The following is a 23,917-nucleotide window of genomic DNA, read 5'->3' on the forward strand; positions in this document are numbered from 1 at the left end:
TTTACTAAATCGTTCATAACTCCGGAACCGTTTGGGTTAGGACCAAAATGTAACTTTCATCTGGAAGCTGAGATCCTAGGCTGTCCTCGGACCCCGAAACGATAGTGCTACTCCTTGGAGCTCCTCTGTAATCGCGCCCGGCGCACTCGGAAAAATCTGCCGCGATTTGACATTTTGCCGCGAATTGAAAGGTTAGCTCACGTGTAAAAATCTGCAGCTGCTTGCCTTCCGTTGCAAAAATTCGTTTGCAACCTGACAACCATTCATAGAGCATTGCTAAAGTGATCCTGAACTCATTCAAAGTATCTATCACTCACCCTGAACCTCTAGAGGGAATTAAAAGCATTTTAGCATATTTTTCACTTCCTTGCAAACCACATTCAAAGCATTTTGGGCCTGTGTTTAAAACTCCGACCTGTTTTCCTCTAAGCTTGCTGGGGGGGAACTGAATTTCGTATTGTATTGATTGCATTCCTGAGAACTGTGTGCTCTTCTTTCCATCTCCTTATATTGCATAAAAGGGGGGAGTGAATTTTCAAAGAAAAGTGATTACATTGTCTTTTAGTGAAGTCCTATCAAGTCGATTTCTGTGCTGCATTCTTTTTCATCTGTGCAATTCATTGAAACCATAAAGCATTCTCTGATACTTTATTCCCCTGTTCCTAGTCATAAGTCACCAGAACTGTGCTATTGTAGGATTGCTTATTGCTGATTACTGCTCATATGCCTAAGTGTGCTATCAATTATTAATGTATTATCAAAGTGTGATATATCTATAAATTGTTAATTTCTCAAATAAATCTTTTAAATTTGCAAAACAAACCTACTTCTTGACTCAGTGGGGTCAGGGGGATTCTAAGAGAGGGGTGTTATACAGGGGTAGTCATTCAGAACTCATGAACTGGGCATAAAGATATATCAATAAGGGTTTTCATTCAGTATTGTAGACTAGGCGTTGACTTAGCTGTAGTGTTGAATTGAATCCTCTTACACATGTTATATTCTTTGTGTCTACGCGTATATGTTTTTCGTGTCTAACTGCGGATATTCGTGATGTCTACGTGCTAATGTTTTTCTTGTCTTGTGCTAATATTCTTCATTTCTATATGCTCTACACGTCTATTATGTGTGCTTACATGTGTTTCGTGTGAGTGTGCATACTGCCATTAAAGTGTCCCTACTTATATATAAATGCAATACCTTTCTCCTTACTTGTGTCACGCCATCTATCCTACTTTTAGCAGTAACTGCATTACTCTTTGTATTTTGCGAATGGCCCATTGTAACCTTCTCTGCTTCCATTTGTGATTGTGATGTGGAACAGGTGGGGCTGTTGGGGTGTGGCCAACACTGGTAAAACTCTCAGCTCGATTACCACAATAACATCATCCTCTTGGCGCGGACCAATGGTCGCTGTATGTATTGATTGATATCTACACTGAATACATGGATACTTTAGGTCTAAACATGAACACACAAAAATCAGTGGTAATGTTGTTCTTGCAAGAGTCTGTGGCTGCAGGTATAGTAAGGGAGATGTTTTGAAGAGCATAAGCACATTTGCTTATCTAGGGGTCCATTTTGATCAGTCACTAATAAGTAAATTCCATATTGAGATACAAACTGACAAAATTACTCAAGCCATTGACTGAGTTTTTTCATTTGCCTTGAACTTCAGGACTCAGCCGGTGGACCTCATTGCCCAGGTGTAATAGGAAACGGAAAATTAAGTAGCCTGCTGTGGGATTATCCTGTGTGAAATGAGAGTTTGGATCGTCTTACAACGAGTTGAGAATAGTTTCTGCAGAAGTCAATCCCCAGCTATGTTGATCATTAGGAGGTAAGTTATCCTATTTGAAGGATGAAATAAAATCAGTCCCAATGTCTTTACTATTAAGCAGCTCATGAACCAAATTGCTTCTCTAACATGAGTCTTGATAAGTGAACTTCAGTTGAGTGAGAGGAATTCACTGGGCCCATAGCCAAAATATTACTGAGGCAAAGTGGCAAGGATCAATGTATTGGATTTGTTTTTGGACCCACAACTCTGGCAAAAGCTCTCTGTCTTAAATTTAAAGATAAGATAATTTACCTTCAATGTGTGACTAGAAGAGCATTGAGAGTGAAATCTTGAGGCAGTCTGATATGGCATTGACTACTATATCTGTTGAAAGGGTTTCCCAAACCAATTTTAATTCTTCACCAATATGTAGGAGCACTGCAGAATCCTATTTGATTGCACCAATGGCAATGACACATTTGCAAAAAAGATGAAAACTGATTCAGAAAAGGCCTTTTGTTCATTTTGTGTGGATGTGTTGGAAAAGTTTTATACTTTTTTATTTTTTTGCCCAAACTATAAATATGTCGGAAAGGTAAAATGATCCCCAATTTTGAAAGAAAATAACTTTTTTTTTCATTGTGTAATTGTCTAAAAAAGACTTTTCACAAAACATAATAATAACAGTACAAATTACAAAAAATAGATGGCTAAAAATACATTCTGCAAGAACAAAAAAGGCACTTGTGCTTTTTTGTGTGCATTCATAAAAAGAGAGGAAAAAATTACAATCATGAAGAATTATGATAATATTGTAAGAAAACAGGGAGAGAAATGTAAAAGAACTTATCTTAAAGATAACAATTTTGGATTTGAGCAGGTTAATTCTCAGATCATTAGATTTTGCGTAGTTACCAAGAGTGTTCAAGAATCCCTACAGACTGATCTGGGTGTAGTCTAGAAGGACTATGTCATCTGCAATCCAATTCATTTTGGCCTTGCCAATGTTTGGACTTGCCAACGCTGATGCTTCCAGCCACTTTGCAAGGTCGGCCAAATACTGAATTGAAAAGGGAAGGGGCAACAATACACCCCTGCCAAACCCCCCCTCTCTATTTGAATTTCACCCAAGAGATTTCCTGTTTTATCAAGTCTTATTTGAAGGGTCAACTTCTTATGCATTTCTACTAATATAGCCAGCAGATTTTCTGATAGACCCCAACTCCTTTATTTTCTACCATGGACGATCCCTATTAACAGTGTCAAAGGCCTGGGATAAATCTAGCCTGGCACCAAAGTGCAGAGGCCCATCTTTGTGAAAAGTATTACAACAAACTGTACTTAGCACCAGGCCATTCAGTGTGGATGAGAGTCCACCTCGGAAGCTGATTTGGTGTTTGGACAGAATGCACGTAGAAACTGCCCAAGTCTCCAACTCCTTCAAAATTAAGCCGGCAAAGATTTTACCACCTGCATCCAACAATGAAATCAGAAAATAATTATAGGGATCAAGACAATCCCCCTTTTTGTAGATTGGAATGATGATTGCCCTCCTCCATGTATGTGAAAAGTGCCCACTAGGCCCTATCTGCCCAAAGAGTGCAGCCAGAAGTCGAGACCACAACGAAGGATCAGATTTTAAAATCTAATTGCTTAGTCCATTTGGACCAGCAGCCCGGGACACTGATGATTCTTTTTTATCAGTTTGCAAGTTTCTTCTTGCGAGATGTTAAGTTCCCATGCTACTCTTTATGAAATTGCTGCTTTTTCACGGTGTCCACCACCCCATAGAGTTTGCGCAAATGGACCACCCAGACATTTTCCTGTATAACACTTGTCTGAGCAAGACATTGTGCAGTATCTGTGGGCTCAATTATCAACCAAAAATTGTGAGAGGTCTTCTCAGCCATCGCTTGCAGCATTGTTTCACTATCCCGCTGAAGATGCAAATACATATTTGAGCGGGACCAGTTTCTGTAGTTTTTTCTTAGATTTTTGTCTTTCGCAGATTGTCAGGCTCATGCAACCTATTGGCCTTCAACTTCCTCAGAGCTTTTCTCAGCTACCTTTTTCTAACCCAGGTTTTTTCCTCAAATCGATAGATATGTTTAACAACGACTTGCTTACCAGGGCCGGCTGGAAAATAACCTCCCAGAAAAAGTCTACACATTTATCTGGATTACAGATTTTTTTAGTTCATAATCGTTCATGGGGGGGAATAATATAATTGAGTGATTTAATCAGATCCCTTACCCTACTAGGAAAAATCACCAATCTGTTGTTCCCACTATTAACCTGTACTGCATGTGGATAGAGATCCTCATTAATTTCGATGGACATATTAAAGGAAGCCTCCACAATGTTGTGATCACTGGTGGAACCACCATTCATGGAAAGTGCCTACAACTTTCAAAGAAGTCTTTAGAGAGGAAAACATAGTTAATTGTGGAAATACAATCATCTCTCTTCCATGTCGGGGTTGGCGAAACATCCCCTGAATGTTCCCATTTACCATAAGCAAATTCCACTCCGACATGAAAGTGTACCAAGACGGTTATTGACGGTTCCTTAGTGAGGAGCCCCCCCACGCCTGGTATTTGGAGGCACTGTGAGTTGAAGTCGCCCATAACAATAAGACTATAGGCACCAAAACAAACAGATATATTCAACAGTATGTCTGAGAGTGATTGCAAGAAATCGGTGAGGGTTGAACAAAAGGGGTTCCAATAGATGTTTACCACTATCCACATTCTTCAAGAAGTACATGACCCCATTTCTAATCTAACCACCAAAATGCCTTTCTTAGAATTGGTCAGCATTGCTGATGTCCTAAAGATAGAGTTTCTACACACTATCAATAGCCCTCACAAAGGTCTCCCTACCCCCTCACCAGTGGCCAACTGATGATGAATGGAAAATCCATCCACCTTGAAGCTTGTTTTCAGCCAAGTTTCCTGGAAAATGATTACATCAAAATGGTGTTTCAGTTTGAAGCTCTACAGTAGTTATCACAATCACTGGTTCTGGCTCAGTTTGTCTGGATTTCATTTGCTTCTTTATCCTTTTCTTGCCCCCCTTTTTAAGTGTTCCACCACATCAACACATTCACTTCCCTTACACTTTAGGCAACAACCTTTTGCACTGTCTGAGCTGGTTGTATTTTACGGATGAAATGTGATACTTCAGATGACCTGGTTTTGTTGCTACTTTGGTGCTTAGATATTTTTTTTTTTACCTACAGTTTTTGAATTGTTCTTTGTCGTCCCCGTCGAGTCCGTCTGCTGTCTTTTCTACTTTTCCCTAGTCTTCCGATTTAGTTTGGGTATTTTTGCCAGATCTTGCTCTTTAGACACTTTTAGGAAGCTTTTGGGATTTCCTTATGTCCATCTTCTGCAAGTTGAGCCAGACAAACAAATTCCTCCATAGTAGATACTGACAGAGGATTTGCAGAGGTGTCCTGATGAGAATTAACATTGTCCCGCATCTCCCAATTCAGACACTGACATGGGTCCCCCTGGGTTTCGGCCCTTGGGGTCTCATTCAAAGAGGAGAGGTTAGCATTCAAACCCTCCCATTGCCCCTGAAAAGAGCACAGTTTTTCTGATTGTAACTTATTCTCAGATTTGATCTGTGACAGGAATTCCCCAATTGTTTGGTTTATTGCTGCCTTTAGACCCTTGGGCTTACTTTCATTCTCGTCCATGTCATTGGCCATCTCTAGTAAAATGCCTGTGTATTGCTGGACTTCACCCCTGAGTGCCTCAAAGACATTTACCAGAGAGGTCAAAATAAAATTCAAGGCGGATAAAGTTGGAGTTGATTCTGCAATTACATGGACCCCATGGGTGTTCTTGTCAGAGTTTATTTGCTGACTATCTTTCTTCCACAATTTGAGTTTGAATTCCCATGTATGAAATGTCTCATAGACAGAATTGCATTTTCCCTCTCACTAGGATGATGTACAATGTCTGCATTATTTCCCAGCCTCCAAATCCGAAAACATTCACTTGCTTCAGCTTGTCGAATGTCATTCAGGCTACGAGACCTTATAGCTGGGAAAAATTCTGATATAGTATTTTTAAGTGTTACAACATATTCTATGTTCATTGGTAGGGCCTTAATCAGATCCAAATGGATGGGAGTTGAGATTGTAGTTGCTGCCGTAATGGTCGCCCCCATTGCTCTCATTCCTGAGCCTGTGGGGAGCTGGTCATCCACAGCAAATTTGCTTTCAGGGGGGTTGAAACGATAACATTCCAGCTGCTGCGGCTAGAATATGGATTTGGGGAAATGAGCTGTTTTTCTGTTTTCTGGCTATTTATGTATTTATTTTATTTATTTATTTGTACATCTGTAGAGTGTGCAAAGCCCAAAGAAATCTTAGCGCTAAGTCTTAAGCAGACGGTTACAAGTTTTCTCAGACTTACATGGCAATAGCAATCACCAAGTGGTAAAAGAGTTAGCAAAGTCCATTCCATACAGAGGAAGTGGTATTCAAGCAGAGTCCAATACATTACAAATCAGATGCACATTCAAAAGATAGACATAATTACAATGGTTAATTTTTTAAACAGCGGCTTTGGGGACATCTGTACAGGGTTTGGGGCTGATTGTCTATGTAGTGGCGTATATCCTAAATAGCAGAGTTTTAAAATGTTTCCTAAATGGCCAGAATGAAGAGTCATTTCTTAGATGCTTGGGAGTGTGTTCCAGAGTTTACGTGCAATTACTGAGAAGCTTTCACCTCCCGCTTTCTCTCTTCTGAATCTAGGAGTGATGAGCAAGTTAGTGTAGTGGGAGCGATTAGGTCTATTTTTTTGTTGTTGAAGTTGTTAAGGTAGTTAGGTGCTTTGTTTGAAAAGCATTTGTGAGTGCCTGTCAATATATTAAATTTGATCCTGTCGTGGACCGGGAGCCAGTGGATGTTACTCCTAGTGGCAAAAATGTGTTCATTGATGGGGATATTTAAGGCTGCTCTGATAGCATTATTTTGAATGATTTGTAATTTTTTTATGTTTCTGCTACTAGTTCCAGCAAATAGAGAGTTGCAGTAGTCAATCCTGGATAGTATCAAGGCTCTGGCCAAGGTGATCGAGTTGTCCGGTGAGAGGAAAGGTTTACTGGATCTTATTAGTTTAGCTGAGTAGGCAGCAGAGGAGACTATGGCATTGACCTGTCTATTTAAGGTGAGGGAGGATCCAATGTAGGCTTCAAGGGTTTTTATTTCATTGGCAACCACAATGGTATTGCCATCGATATTGAAGGATTTATACTCTTGTGGTAAGTTTTTTAGTTTAGTTTGGTTACCGATTAGGATCAACTCAGTTTTGTCATCGTTCAAGCATAGTTCATTGAGCGCCATCCAGGCCTGGATTGCGAGGTAGATTTGGTTTAAGTTTTTTTAATCTGTGTCATAACATCCGGTGATAGGAATGAGAATTTTGTGTATCATCCGCATAATTTGTATACGTGTTACCCATTTTGTCAAGCTTGTCGAATAATAGCTTAGTGAATCTATATAGAGTTGGAGACACAAAAGATACTTGTGGGATGCCACAGGTCACAGAGACAGGGGAGGCAGCAGAGGTATCCGAAAAGACCCTCATGGTTCGATTAGAGAGAAAGGTGTTGATCCATTTAATGGTGTCGGGGGAGAAGTGAGCGGCAGTTTCCAAATGTTGGCGCAGGATCTCATGGTTTATCAAGTCGAAAGCTGCTGAGAGGTCAAGTAATAAAAGGATACAGAAATCCCCTTTGTCTTTATATTGGTCCATTTGTGTTTTCAGGTCAAATAGGGCTGTTTCTGTTCCATGGCCAGGTCTGAAGCCTGATTGTCTTAGACCCAGGAGGTTGTAATATTCCAAAAATATTTGGATCTGCAGGTAGGCAGCGCGGTCCAAGATCTTTAATATGAACAGTACTGTGCTGATAGGATGGAAATTGGTAGGGATGGTAGGGACTAATGTGGGTTTTTTGAGCAAAGGTAGGACCCATGCTGTTTCTAAGTCTTCCGGGATGGTGTTGGTGGCAAAAGAGCTATTAATAAGGTTGGTGATGAGTGGTGCCAGTTTAGTTGCACATTCTTTAACCAGGGTTGTTGGACAAATGTCACCCTTACATCTAGATGGTTTTAGGACTTTGATAATATTGATGGTGTCTGAGATAGACAGAGGTGTAAAGGCAAATGTGGAAGCCTTACGGGGTTCCCTTGAAGGGAGTGTTGTAGGAGGAGAGGGATTGAGATTGAGTTTGGATTTTTTTAGAACTATTTTTTGTTGTAGTGAAGAGACTTTGTCCAATAGGGTGTTTTGGATATTAGCACACCATTGTTCATTTATGATGGTATGCTCTGGGGTGGGTGCTGGAGACTCCAGTTCCTGGAGTACTGTAAATAAATCCCTGGTGTTAGACTGGGCATTCGAAATTCTTTGATAGTAGAATCACTCTTTGCTTTAATGATTTATTTTTTGTAATTGTTTGCTAGAGTCTGGAACAGTTCTTTATTTATCAGTGTTGTTGATTTTATCCAGTTGTTTTCAGCAGTTCTTTTGGTTGTACACAGAGTATGGAGTTCTGCAGCATACCAAGAGTTGACATGAACAGTAAGTTTGGCTTTTTGATTTTTCAAAGGTGCTACTTTCTCAATTGCTGCGCACATGATTTTGTTGTAATTACTGACCAAGGTTGAAGGGTCTTTGTCATTTGGTATTGGGTCTAGTAATGGTGTTAAGAGGGGGAGCATGGTGTCTCTGTTGATATTTTTCATACTTCTAGATGGAGCCATAGGAGCTAGGATAGGATGTCTGGCCCTTTTGGTGACCATGGTAGTGGTGAAGACTATAGTATTATGATCAGACCAAGGCGTAGTGGTGTTAGAGAGGATGTTTGTAGTGCAGTTAGTATCTGCTATCCAATCTAAAATCTGTTCTATCTAGTGTTGTCCAATTCAGGTGCTCGTAAATCGTCCCCAAGCGCTCCACTTCTCAGATTGTACATGCAGGACATCTTATGGAATGTATCCAGCAGCGAGCGCAAGTTAGCTTTTCAATTTTTAATCAATAGAGCAAAAAGAAATGTGTGACAGACACGCACAGCAAAAAAAATAAAACAGCCCCAAAGGTAAGAACGAAGGACTCAGTATTTCCAAGCGGACATCTCAAAGGCAACCAGTGCCTGCAGTCGCTGCCAATTGGAAGTGAGAAGAGACAACTAAACAAAAATAAAAATGAACAGTCTCCTTTTTCTACAGGCAGCTCAAAGGTAAAAACTAAATGCCTACAGTTGCTGCCAATTGCCAATGAAATGTAATAACAAGTTAGCCAGATAGAAATCGACAGTCTCCTTACTCCGGAGGCAGATCTGTCGAGAAGTCAAAATGCAGTCAAAAAGGGACCCTCCAGATAGCCTAGAAAAGCACAATATATACAATGCAAGTCACTCAGAGGCCAATAATGGCTGACAGTCGTGACTGAGGTTAGGCGAAGAAAGGTGAGGGGGTTGTTTACTTTTTTCGCTTGACAAGTAAATCTACTGACGCAGTACCGAAATGCTTGAAGGCAGCAGATCCATAACTCCACAGCTCCCCCGGTGAACCACAGAAAACCACAATCGTCTGCAGTAGTAGTTTGTAGTAAATGCAGGTAGGTTTGATAAAATGTCCACCTCCAAAGTATTGCCAGCAAGGAAAGACTGCAGCACCAAAAGATCACCACAGCAAACCACACTCGTCTGCCACACTCCGAAAATAACTTTAGGCAGAGTTCAACAGCACTTAATTATTTCTTGCAGGCCAATACAATGACCAGCACAGAGACCCATTGGTCATTGTAAGGAATGTGCTTGCCATTAGGAAGAGGGGTTTTGATTAATTCTAGATTGATTTTTATAATAATCAAGTTTTAGTCAATATTAGTATTAACTTAAATCCTGTATGTAATACAAATGTGAAGAAATCTGTCAATATGGACAGTAATCAATGATTGGTGTACAACATCCTACTATGTCTTTTTAAGCTACCAACTAGAAATCTGTAGGTACCTATGGACATGTAAATTATTGAAAAATCAGCATAGGCATAGACAGTTCTATGTGGCTGGGACATCTGACTTAATGAAACCTTTTCACTTAAGAAGCATTTTACAAGCTACGGCCACATCAATCACACCAGCATGACACAGAGGGGGTCATTCCGACCCTGGCGGTAAGGGGTTAATGGCACCGGTAAAGGTGCCGGAGCCGTCAACCCCTTATGGTCACATTACGAGTACTGCTCGCGGGACCCGCTAAGGATGCTTGGTTTTACCACGCGGCCTTAGCGGGTCCCTTAGCAGCCCAGCATGCTAACAACGGGCCCGTTGTTAGCATGCTCCCCATTCCCATTGAGCCCTATAGGGGCTCAAATGGGAATGGCGATGTTCAGGGCCTGGGTTCCTTGAATAAGGAATTACCGGGCCCTCCAAGGTCAGAATGGCCCGGTAATTCCTCATTCAAGGAATCCGGACGCAGTACCCGGTAAGGGGGTAGCCATGACACTAATAGCGGCATGGTTACCTCCTACCTCGTAATGACCCACAGGGTCTTTTAACATTAGTTTGTAGATGGCTTTAAGAGGTTAGGTGATTCAAGAAGACAATTAGAAGAAACAAACATGAAATTACATTATTTTTTTTTTTTACAAACTAGAAAAAATACAAAAATATGAGGAGTGACAAACTAAAGGGGAGAGAAGTATCTTGTCTGCCCCATGACTAACTTGTGTCTCCAGCTTACTGACTATAATAACATGAAAGAAATAGGTGAGTATGAGACAGAGGATATTTTCAAGCCCTTAGGGAGGATAGGGACAACCAGTTCAGTGCTAGCAGTGTGACCAGCACAAGTGATGCAAGTGTAACCCCAGCAGGTGACCTTTGAAAGCACAGTGAGAACACCACTGTATCACCAACCTTTGGCCAGCCAGACAGGAAACACAAGCAACATATAAATCAGCTCATGGGAGTGATTTTGTCCACTGACATGCCCCAGCATTTGACTCAAGAGAGTGTATCGCCCACCGAGGATGTGGGTTATGGTGCTGACATGTGTAGAGTAGCCCTCTATGCTCACACCAGAAAAAATAGAGTCCACTAGTGAAAAAGGCCCTGCACACCTCTTGCAAGGAGAACAAGGTTTATTCTCACAAAAATACAACTACCTGCTAGCAAATAAATCTGCTGCCATGGAGAGCTCTGACAGAAACGGCATGAGCAATGGGTTTCAAGGTTACACAGCATCAAAAAGTGACATATATTACATAGGATACAAATCCAAGTATTTGGTTGGTGCAACCCTATACGCACATAGCCTGCTTCATACGGGATGCCAGGCAATTGGTCCCAGTATCTTCTGTCCATCTCCTTCCATGTGGGGATATGCTTCTCCCGTCATCAGGCACAAAGGTTGTAATTGGTAATTTGGTTACACAATTAATCATTTTATAGCTCTACAGTGCACCTGGTACCAAGGGCATGAGGGGGCAGATACTTTCGAGGTTGTGATAATTTCTTAGATCTATGTGAACCCCTACCTCATCCCAAACACACTGGCGCCTCCACAACTTGCCCACATGCAGCTGAAATGTTTTACCTTCTCCCCTGGCACCTGGCTGCACAAATCACATGAACCGATTGTGGGGGCAGACCAGCATCGCTCTCTGATCTTCCTGATCAATTTGCCAATGTACAGTTTTATGGCCAGGAGTCTTAGGCTGGTCAGTGAACTCAAATGCTGGTTTCTGGGTTTGGGGGTCCCCGACCACCATATTTTAAAGATCTGGACTGGTGAAGGCCTAAAGCCCTCACCACCCTTCTCATGGAATAACTATTCGAAGGTCACCTCTGGCCCTCTCATGGCCTTTCAGGGCACATTCCTTTTTGTTATATGCACTAATGATAAGACACAATGGAGAACTGTGTATCTCCAATGAATTAAACTGTGTATCTCCACTGAATTAAACTGTGTATCTCCACTGAATTAGCCTTCTGCAGGGTTGCCGGTGCATCGAGCAGAAGACGCACACACACCCTTATAATCCTTTGAACAGGATTACGTTTACTGGCATAGTTATGAAACTAGGCCTCGATGTCAAGATGTCATCTTACTTCTAAAATGGAGTCTCATTCTACAAATAATATTATCACCAGGATTCCCTACATTTCCACTACAATCCAACTTCTATGGGTACCCCCCCTACATTCTCCCAGCTTCCCTACAACATCTCCTTCTACAATCTCTAAATCACCAAGGGGCCTGGGACTGCCGCCCCTGTTCCCAAACACATGGTTCAAATAAGAGTCACATTAATACAAAATATTGCTATGGTATGTCCTGGTAAGACCAATTGGGGAAAGATCTCAAAATGTGTAAGGGGAAAGTTGAATCTCCAGAAGTATTTTTAGATTGTTTGATGGTAGTTTTGTATGCTTAATTCAGGAATAAATAAGCTGGTTTGGAAAGCACAGGTGGTGGATGTCTGTTTTAAATCATTGTGCTTCATGCCAAGAGCAAAAAAGAGGAAAGTGAGGGTAAATTATTGGCTCTATAGGAACAACATTTTTAGCTTTTTAGCAGCGCAGCAAACAGCTTGGTGGAGACGGTCAGTGTGTGTGAATATTTTCCTTTTCCAAACATGACAACCAAAACAATCCTGAATGCACAGCAGAAGAAATCGGAGGTTTGCCAGGGGCAGTTAGTGTTATATTATAAGTATTTGTACAAGTAGATCAGTGGGGTCCCGCTTTCAGCTACAAAACTAATGGTGAAGTGCATTGTTTACTAGATACAGGTTCCAAAACGCTCTGTGATAAAAAAAAAAAAAGCGGTCAATGGAGTCTAATTATCAAATCAAGCTGTGTGGGTGGTTGGTATTTCCAACGGCTCAGTAATTTACCCTGTGACTGGGCCATTGTCATAACAGCACTATTTTCTGCTAAGCCTCTGGTTCACAGTGAATCTATTAGGGAGAGATTTATTGTGGAAATGGAGATGCACTATCTACTGTACATTGGACAGGTTGTATTTACATATCCCTACTAAGCATGAAACAGAGGTAATTGCCATATTGCAATATGAACAGGAAAAGGATCTGAGTCTTTATGAAAGCAGAAAAGAAAGTCTTAAAATACTGTTAGTGTAGGTTCTCCAAGAACTGTGGTCTCAGCATGCAAATGGTATGAAATAGTCCAGAGGCGTGAACCAGTGTAAACACTTACCCAAAAAACCACGATATCCAAAGAAACTAGAGCAGGAATTTCTGTGGTGATAAACTCATTGTTAGATTAGTGAATAATGGTGCCCACAGCTAACCCATGTAATACCCCAGAAAGCAACATGGTAGGGATCTGCATAGATTTGTTCAGGATTTACAATCTGTAAATGCAGTGGTGATGCCTTTATTTCTATTTGTTCCAAACCCAGCAACTATATTATCATGTATGTGCCCCAGTGCAATCTGCTCATGATAGTTGATCTGTGCTCAGATTTCTTATTAGTCTTTATATACTTTAGTGGTCAATATATTTTTGCATCTTCACACATAGGTTACCAATTAATGTGGATTCCTTTAACACAGGGAAACACATAAAGCCCAACACTTTTTTTGCCATGCCCTTAAACATTTTCTGTATGACATTACATTTTGGGGGAGTTCTACATTAATGCAATATACTGATAACTTTCTGGTTGTAACATCCCCATATGAAGCATGTTAGCAGGATACATTACGACTGTTAAGAGTCTAAGCAAGGAAGGGTTATATAGTATCCAATGAGAAATGATAGCTATGTAAGGAGTAAGTGCATTATTTGGGTCACCATATATCTTTAGGCAGTCAAAGTATAACTAAATCTAGTGTTGAGGCCATACTGAAATTACCAAAATATGGTAATTATTGGGCACTGGGCTGGCTGACTTCTTTCCTCACTAAATGCTCTTCCCAAATCATCCTGGGCACCTTCTCCTCTCCTACTTCCCTCTCCACTGCGCGGCGTCCCCCAGGGCTCTATACTCTCCCCCTGGCTCTTGAACATCTACCTTGCGCTCCTTGCACGGCTCCTCTCCACTTTATCCTCCAACTTCCAGATGACACACATCACTTATTCAAACTCCCTGCTGACCCTCTTGCCCCTCCATCACCCCTGACTACCTCTCTGCCATACAGTCCTGGTGTGCCTCCAACTATCTCTGTCTCAACTATCTCTGCCTCAATGGTGCTAAACCTGAGATCCTTCCCATCAGGACCCCTGCTGCCTCCTTCTTGCACTCAATCTGGCCTTCCTCCTTTGGTGCCTCCCCTGCACCTTCAACTGAAGCCAGAAACCGTGGAGTCATCTTTGACTCCTCTCTCTCTCCTTCCTCCCTCAAACTCAGGACATTGCCAAGAAGTCACAATTTCAGCTCTTCCTTCTAAAATTAATTCTACCCATTTTCACTTTCCATCAGAGGCTCAATGTGACCCAAACCCTGGTCCTTAAGCCAAGGGACCACATCTCTCCTGCATGGATTAAATTAAAATCCCTCTGCAACATCCACAAAGCTGCCTGGACCCAGGGGCCACACTATCTTCAACTTTATCTCACTAGATACTCTCCGTCCAGTACGCTACATTCCTCTGGCACCAAATCTTTGTGTGTAAAGCATTTTGCTAAACAGAGGGCAGGGGGTGGTTCACTCTCCTCAGTGGGCTCCCTACTATGGAATAGCCTCCTCCTCTCCCTGTGCCTTGAGCAGGATCTTCTAAAATTCTGTAAAGCTCCTTAAGACCTTCCTCTTTTTCTCCTACTTCCCTTCTTCTCTCCTCTGCAAAACCCACAGTTATTGAATCAGTGTCTTGGGCCCTTATGCAACCTCAGGGCCCTGACCTCCTACACCAATTATACACAGCTCCTGTCTATCCACAGCACTTGCATCTGCACACCCTCTCCTCTGGAGGTTTGCACTTACACCTCCCGTGGAACGTGCCCATGTAGCACTCAACATTCCTAGCACTTCATCTGTGGCTCAGCCATAAGCTCGGACTCCCCAGTGCTGATACCCTCTTACCTCTTCCTTGCTGCACTTGCACTTTCTGAATACTCACAAGGCATAGTAGGTTTGTCCCTCTCCCTCTCCCCCCCACTGCTCTTAAATATTTTGTTGTAATGTATCTCCCACCCTTGCTCTCTCCCTGCTATGTCACTGCTTTGAAACAGTATGTTCTTTTGGTATAAGCGCAAAAAAAGCAAACAATAAATAAATAAATAAATAAAACCACTAGCAATTGGGTAAATTGAATTGAATTAATATTTTCTTTCTATTTCTTTCTATCCCAAGGGAGGGGAACATTAGAGAACAAAACAACGATCTTACTATGCCCAGTGACATTGAGAATGCGTAAGTGCATGGAAGAGGGGGAGGGGAAACGCGCATGTAATGGGGGGAGAAGTGTAAAGTGCGCAGCAAAGGAGAAACGGATAAATAATAATACATAAATGAATAGTAAAGGCAACAAACAGTGGTAGTGCAGCCAGCAAGTGGCGAGTGCTGGGTTTAAGGCAGCAGACAGGGTAGGTCTGATAAGTGCAAGAAGAAAAAGGGGGAACTGTATGGGTACAGATACAGACCCCAGTGCAAAGGGTGGCCCGGAGGCAGTGCGGGAGTGTGGCAGTGTTAGCAGGTACCTGGGCCCAGAGGTCAGAGGGTGGCCAGGTGCATGGTGCCAAGAGAGAGCAGATCAGCAGGGGAGAGGGAGAGCAAAGGTAGAAGTAAAGAGGAAGGTCTTGAGGTGCTCTAGAACCGGAGACGCTTCTCCTCAAGTTTTAGAGTGGCAGGGAGGCTGTTCCAGCCGAAGACAGAGATCTACCCCCACCTTGTTTCTTTGAAAAATGACTGACATTGAGGGAGTTGGAGGTAGAGGAGTAAAGAGCTCGAGAGGGGAGATATTTGCGGAGGGATAGCTGAAGGTATTTTGGACCCAGGCCCCAGAAAGCTTTGTGGACAATTCAGAGGGTTTTGAATGGGCCCTTTTCGGAGGCCGGGGGGAGCAAATGGCATTGCCACCAATGAATAATTGGATAATCAATACATGACTTCTTCTCAAAGTTTGGGACAGTGAGTATGAACAGTGATAGAGGAACCCACTTCAAGAAAAAGCTTATAAAGAGATATGCAAAGTAAAAAAAAATACACAACAGAGGCTCCACCACCCCAACCACTCACAAACAGCAGGGTTGAGGAAATGACAAAATTAACTATTAAATGGGAAATTAGCTAAGATGTGTGTGCAGACTGGTTTGAAGTGACTAGATGTACTGCTGTTAGATCGAATGAGCATTAGGGGAAGTGCTAACAGATTAATAGGACAGATCCCTACTAAATACTCACGGGAAGATCAAGGCATTTGTCTTGATTTGGGATATTGTAAAGTCAACAGATAATGTAGTGCTTGACTATTCAAAAAATCTTGTTAAAATTGCTCTAATTACCAGCAGGACTGGGCGGCTTTTCCCACAAGCTGAACCACATCCTGTCATGCCTTTCAACCAGGAGATTGGCTTTTCATACAAACTTATTAGAGAAAGAAGTGTCTTGGTGATTTCTTGACTGGTTCCCAGGTGGAAGAACACATGCAAAGGCCATGAATTTGAAATGTAATCAACATATCTAGAGAAATGAGCATTTAAAATGCAACATTTGTCTTGTCACGTTTTGAGATTCCTGGCATTGTCTCACTTTCCCAAATGTTCAACAAGTGCAGAAATTAGATTGGCCCAACAGAAGGACATGCTGTTAAGTGGAAGTTGTAACTGAAGAAGTGTGGAAGTCTGAGCTTAGGATGTCCTTAATGAAGAAGCCTGTGCATGGGGAAAATGAAAACTGGGTAAATATGGGTGAGTAAAGGACCATAATAGGTTTAGTGACCAGCTCTCAGCTAAATGACATATGCATGAGTGTAGAAGGAATGAAAACAATAGAGGATCTGACAAGTATTATGCAGAAAGTACTAACACATCTTATTGTCATCCTCACAGGAGTGGGAAAGAAGATGGATGCTACATCACCTATAAAGAGTGGAAAGACTACCTGTAAGATCAATTGAGGTCCATTCCAGATTACATCATCCTCCATATTTGGATGAAAGTGCCCAAGGGAAGATGGAGGAGTTCAAACCAAGCTGTGGCCATGGAGACATGGATGTAAGTACACCAATTAGTGATGCAGTGTCAAAGAATCAGTATTTTCCTTCAGTGGATACGGGCATGTCCACAGTATATGGTCCCCAACATACAAGCTGAATACTTGAGTATGGACAGGCGGTGTCTGGAACTGGATTATCCATCAAGCTTTCTGGGTTCCAGAAGCAAAATATAGTTATGGACTGATCATGTCTGAAGTGAAACCGATTTATCGGTTGGGCTGAGTGTGGACTGCACTCTATGTCCGAGGGAACCTATGCAGGTGCAGTGTATGCAGAAAGTAAAGAATGGCCACATAATGAAGAGTATTCTGGGAAGGGCCTGATAGGGCTTTGGTACCTAACAGTACCCATATGTTCTATCTGGCTCACAGTTGTGCTCACCAAAAATTATCTTGAATATGATTTAAGAATTTCGCTTGAGATAATACAGAAGAGCAGGTTTCCAATTATACATGTAAAAGTGGCACTTAGTATAGATATGCAGAATATCTGCTTGCATGGGATACATCTTAAACTTCATTCTAAGATATTATTTAACATATCAAACAAATTAAAGCATTGAAGATAAACAGCAGAAAGATGGAAAATGAATTTAACAAAAAACAATGTAATGCACAACGATTGGTATGAAAATGTGTATGAACGACCAATGTCAAATATTTACAAAAGGTTTACAAATGAGTAACAATCTATACATAAATTAAAGATGTATACAAATGAATGACCCTCAAAGAAGATAACACATACATGAATTCACATACACATAAAACATGTAGATAATCGCAATCCAATCAGTGAGGGTTCAAGTTGCAATACGACACAGTTTTTAAAATCCTTTCCTTTGAAAAACCAAAAAGAGGAGATACAATTACCCCAATCTTCAGGGCCTTTAATCAAATGCAAAGTCTCCAACAGAATCACCAACCGGTTTCGATGTAATTGGACACATTTACCAGGTCTTCTTCAGAGTGATATCACTACAGAAGAAAATAGACATGCCTATTCCCAACATGCAGTTTGTGAGTTTTTAGGATTTTGTAAAACTTATATTTGTATTTACTTACATATAGGACGATAAGTAGACTTGACCTGTAATTAAGGTATAGGGTACCATGAATGAATTAAGTGACCTACATCATAAATGGTGGCCAACATCTTGTGTGTGCCCACATTCCACAATACTCAATGCAACATGGTCAATACTAAAAGCTGCATAAAAACAGATTAAAGGCTAATTTCTGATTCAAAACCTCAAACAAACCTATCTAAGTGGATGTACTATACAGTTAGGGTCAGATAACTTCAAGGTGTGCATTTAATGTGAGGCCAGTATAGCAGCAGATATCAGACTTATTCAGTGTGTTGAAACATTCCACATGTATTCCTAAATGTTTTCAGCCAGAAAAAATAAATAATTGTGACATTGGCTAATTTAAATAGTAGCAATAAACAAAAATATGTGCTGCTTGAGTGTGGCTGGTTCGCAGCCTCCACACATGGCGGAAAAAGTAATCCACATTTCAGACTACATGGCTAAAAAATAACTTTGCAGCCCTGGTGCAAGCAACAATGTGCTTGAAACAACGTTGCAACATGCTGAGGCAGCGGATGGAAAGCAGCTCACGTTTATTTACATGATGATATTAAATGGGAGCTAAAGAGCACAGAAATTAAAAAAGGCAAAGCAACAGTGTGTGAACATCATGAAGCGTGGAGGCCATCTTGGAATGGAGTGAGTGCAGCACAGATATAACCTTCACATATTGATGCAATAGATTGCCTTTCCTCCAGTTCAATTAAACCAAGTTCAATGGTTTTTGGGCACTCAAGGCGATAACTTGTTCAATGGCAAAACATGTAAAATCATCCACACTGCTGCCATGTGTAACATAGTGGGCAACAAGTGGTGTATTATTGTTTTCAGTGTGGATTTTGGAGCAGCAGTCTTTTATCACCTACATTCTGTGGAGTGGAATACACAGTCTTCTAAAGAATACACTTGTTTCCCCTTTATTAAGAACTATTAGTGGGACACAATAGCCTCATCATCTAGCTCAACTCAAATCTATTATTCCTGACCAGAAATAATACAAACTAAACGTATCAGCCTTCCATGAAGTCTGAAGATAGCTGCATTGCATCATCCTAAGGAAAGGTACTCATACTGTGGGTATTCATTGGTTATTTAGTGGCTATTTGTAATTAGGGCAAACCTACCTAGCGTAGAAACCCACAGATCATCACCAAATAATCCAAACAATTCAATATTGAAACAGGCACCAAAAGCAGAGGAAATGTGTATTGCCATAAGCTATGCAAAATGGGTTGGCATAGCTTTATGGCAATAAACATTTTCTCAGTTTTATTTAGTCTGATATATTAACATTAGTACCCAGCGTGCGCTATACACCGGGAATATTACGTGTGGATTGGCTCTTTTCTGAAACATACCACACGGTATTCCCGTTTACGTTAGTGCGTCCCGCATGTGCCGGGTACTCTGTTCCCGGCGAGGGGTGTGGCAGCCCCTTACCTAATGAGGAGGCTCGAAACAGGGCAATCCCCGCTCCGAGCCTCCCCATGGCTGGAGGTTGCCTTTGCCCCCTGCCGGGGACTCAGATAAGTTTGTTTGTTTCCTCCACCTCCCAACCCCGCAAACTATCCCCTCCCCACCCTCCCAACCCCACTTACCTTGTTTTTTCTTCTTTTCTTGGGAGCGAACGCACTGGAAACACTGCTCTTGCCAGCGCGTCCGTTCCCGATGGGTGCCATGGAAAGGGAAAACAGACTACGTTTTCCCTTTCCCGGTGGCCATTTTCTTTTTTCTATTTCGAAACGTGGCAGCGTTTCAAAACAGTAGTGCCATTAGTCCCCCGGTCTAATGGGCTGGGATACTAATGGCTATAAGACCCTCGGCGGCGGGCCAATACTGCCCATAGTAATTCCCCCGGAGCGTCCTCTGTAACTATGGCCCGGGGGCATTACCTGGGGTGGTATTGGTCCACCGCCTCGGGTCTTATTGCCACAATGATGTTCCTAAAAGTAGATCCTGGGGCATGGTTTTACAGGACCATTTGAATCGGATGTGATTCTTCTCAGCCTACCCACATTACCCACACTACATCCTTTGCAGGAGCTTTCCGCAATACTTATTGATACATAACCACAAACCCAGCATTCACTTGACTGGTATTACAGTTCCTATGTGTCAAAGCCTACCTTCATGACTGTACATGGCATTCCTGCACTTTGGAAGGTGAATTTCATCGTCCTCCTATGACGTTATTTGTACCTTTGCACTTGGCAACTATCAATATTTATTCTGCATCACCTCCCCTGCCATGGCTGGGGCCCCCTGCGCCATTGTCACAATGATTGCTGCCGCTCAGCATCATCTGAGGCTAATGTATGTCCACTGATCAAAAGTAAAATGCCACCAGCTTCCACAGTCACCCTCTTTCTGCTTTGTAACACAACTTCAATTTTACTTTATTTATTTAACTCCTTTCTCACTTTTCTTTTCATCATTCATCTTTATTCCAACCATCTGTGTCCATCTTATTAACTCCACTGGGGTTTTATTTCCAACCCTACTGCTATCTATCCACCTTGATACGAGAAATGTTAACATGTTTAATGAATTAATGGCGGAAAGAAAAATGATCATATCCGGACACAAGTGTTTGAGAACAATATGCATTTTTGATGTGCATCATTTGTAGAATCTCTTTTCTCTACTGCAGTAGAGTCCTTTTTATGAGTGTCCAAAAAATCAGCATATTTCAACTCTATACTGTTGACTATAAGAGGCTTGATCAGTTTGGTCTGGATGCAAATTGCCCTTTCCGGGAAGTTCCTAAATTCCTTGATGCCCTAGGGTTTAGTGCGCTCTACAAATAAAATACATAAATATGTGTATGTATATATATGTATATAAATAAATAAATAAATAAATAAATAAATAAGCATATTTCAACTCTATACTGTTGACTATAAGAGACTTCATCCGTTTGGTCTGGATACAATTGCCCTTTCCGGGCAGTTCAGAAGTTTCTTGATGACCTAGGGTTTAGTGCGCTCTACAAATGAAATACATAAAAATATAAATAAATAAATAAATACATACATACATGAAACAAACCAAGAACATAGCAGCTGCAATTACAATGGCAATGGACATTATGTTCAATCATAAGGACTGATCGACCTAATACACTCGCTGACATGACATGACATCCAAGGTAATGCAGAAAGTGTTAGCTGAGTCATTTTCGTGATTATATTTCTCATGGATCTCTGTCAACAACTGTGCTTAAATTCTCAAAACGTTACAGGGTCCTATTAATCAAATCATTTTTCATCTTGTTTTTAATCTGGAAATCATATATTATGGGATGATTGGAGTTTTTGTACAAAACATATGCAAAACCACATGCTACACTATTCATTCTATATCCTCTCTTCATTAATCCTTCGATACCCATATGATTCTCTCCTACTCTTTGCTAAAAAGCAGGACTTTTCTTTGCATACGCTTTCCCTTTATCATCACACACGCACCGTCTCTTTCAGCTACTTAACTTTATTCTCTCCCCTCGTGCTCCTGATACCACCCTTTCTTCTAAACTCTTGGCCAAGGACTTTGCTGACTTTTTCTCTTGTAAAGTTGCATTATTGCACTCTTCTTTCTCTACCTCTGCCCTTGTTTTTTTCTCCTGTCGCAATCTCCTCCTCTACATGCTCTCTCCCTCATGCTCCTGCTTTTTTCTCCTCCTTGATCTTCCCCCTTCTCTTCCATCTCTGTCCTCGTTTACCCTCCAATATAATTCAGAAATGGCATGGGCTCCCACATAGATACCATTCCTTCATCGCTCATTCTCTTGTAAATGTAAATGTATTTCCGGCATTCTCCATCTTCCCCCTTCCTTCAAGCATGCAGTTGTCATTCTTATTCTCAAAAAGCCTACTCTCGACTCTTCCCTTCCATTTAGCTTTGACCCAATCTCAAAAGGTACATATTGGCTCCACCTATTCTTTCCATGTCTTTCGGGCTCAGCTATAAAACGAATTTGCTTCAGTATCTTAACCACACCCATTCTGCTTTAATGTATATTCACACCCTTCACTGCAATTCTGTTGTTTGATTATTTTTTTTTTATTGTCAGCGTGTTTTGGTGAAAGCTCTCTACAAATGAAAATAAATACAAACAATAGCAATACAGACTCCAGGAGTAAAGGGTACAAAAGTAGGTGCCTCTCAGCACAACTCTGGGTTGGTTGCCTTGATTTTCAGAGTTTTCTAGACGCAGCTTTACAGGGGATGTCACGTGTACATCATCCAAACATGTCTGCAGTGGTTCCTGGTCAGATTCTACAGGCAACGGTACGGACTTTTCTCTCTTGAAAGTGTAATTGACACGTATTTGAGTAGGATTTTTGTTTCCAGATTCCATTTACAGTACAGCTGGACACGTTCCATAGATTGGTCACATGTTCTCGAATTTTCTATGTCTTTTCTACCCAAGGCACTGGGGCAAGAGCACATACACATTCCTAGTTCTGAGGTATCAATGCCAGGGTATACTTTAAGTACACAGTCTCAACAAATCATAATATGTTACCAAAGGGGCATTGTCTAGGAACAACTGGCACCAGGGATGCCACTCTTATTTTACCTACATTTTGTTTGTTTTTTAAAAAAAACCTTGAACCCAGTACAAAAATCATCTTCACTGCAGTTCACAACGTAAGTTATGATCTATATTACATCAGCGTCATGCACTCTGAAGCACAAAATGAATTCCAGCAGCACACTAAAATTACACAAACTCAACTGTCTTTGATAAGTATACAATTAAACAGGAAAACATAAAACATTCAAAATGTACTATCCACTCAAATAAGCATCAAATAAAATACTTGAGAACATGATCATTTTACTGCAATTTTCATCAGCCTTACCTGAATTGCTTGCTAATATCAAATAGCAGCCATACATTTCAGTTGAGTCTCCCCAATAAAGTAACTAGAACTCCTCATGTGTCATGTGGTTTTAATATGAATACAAACCTTAACAAAATACCATCTGTATTCCTTAGGAGCTTGGCAATAGATGACCAAGCCCTTTAATGATTCACAAATAATGAAAACATTCACAGTTGGTAAATGGTTCAAATGGAACTTGAACAATTCAGTACCCACCATCAAAATCTTTAATATCAGCCTACACGCAATGCACCCATTTTAAGACTCTTCATTTTGGCAAGTTATAGCTATCTTTGCTACATTGTTTCCATCGCTGATATGTCTAAAGAGAAACTTAACAGCACCTCTCTTCTCCCTCTGTGGTGTGGTGCTAGACAGAAACTCCGCTGCCAATGGGCAAGGTTTTAACCGAACCATGATGACGTATGATAATGGGCCTGACATTGATAAAGTTTCCATCGATGCAAAGTTACCCCATTTGTTGTGTTTTGGACGCCCGCATTTGAAAAGTGGGTGGTAGTGGGAACTAGGTTCAAATCAAGGTTTTTTCCAAAGCCCATTTGAACTGACCTTTGTTTTGTTGCTTTTGTTCAAACATTGACAAAATAGAATTGAAGGTTACCTATATTTGGGGCAGCAATTAGCCTCATGGCTTGATGGCAGAGGGGAAGCCTTTCCAACAATGAGACCGACTCAGAATTCAATCTTTGATCAAAACTCCTTGACAGAAAATGACATGTGTTATTCTTATCTGTACAGTCAAAATGCTTGATTTCTGCAAGAATAACAAATAAAAAAACATGTTGCTTTATTTAAGTTTGTGAAGCGTTTTTTGCACTCAGTAGCTAGCTGTAGAAAGGCTTTCCATGTGTAAACGTGTCTCAGTTCGTATCCTCTTGACAACAAATTCAAATTTATTTAAAGGAAAATACTATTAGCTA

Source organism: Ambystoma mexicanum, chromosome 5q, assembly GCF_040938575.1.
Source record: "Ambystoma mexicanum isolate Mex_15411 chromosome 5q, UKY_AmexF1_1, whole genome shotgun sequence".
Lineage (NCBI taxonomy): Eukaryota > Metazoa > Chordata > Amphibia > Caudata > Ambystomatidae > Ambystoma > Ambystoma mexicanum.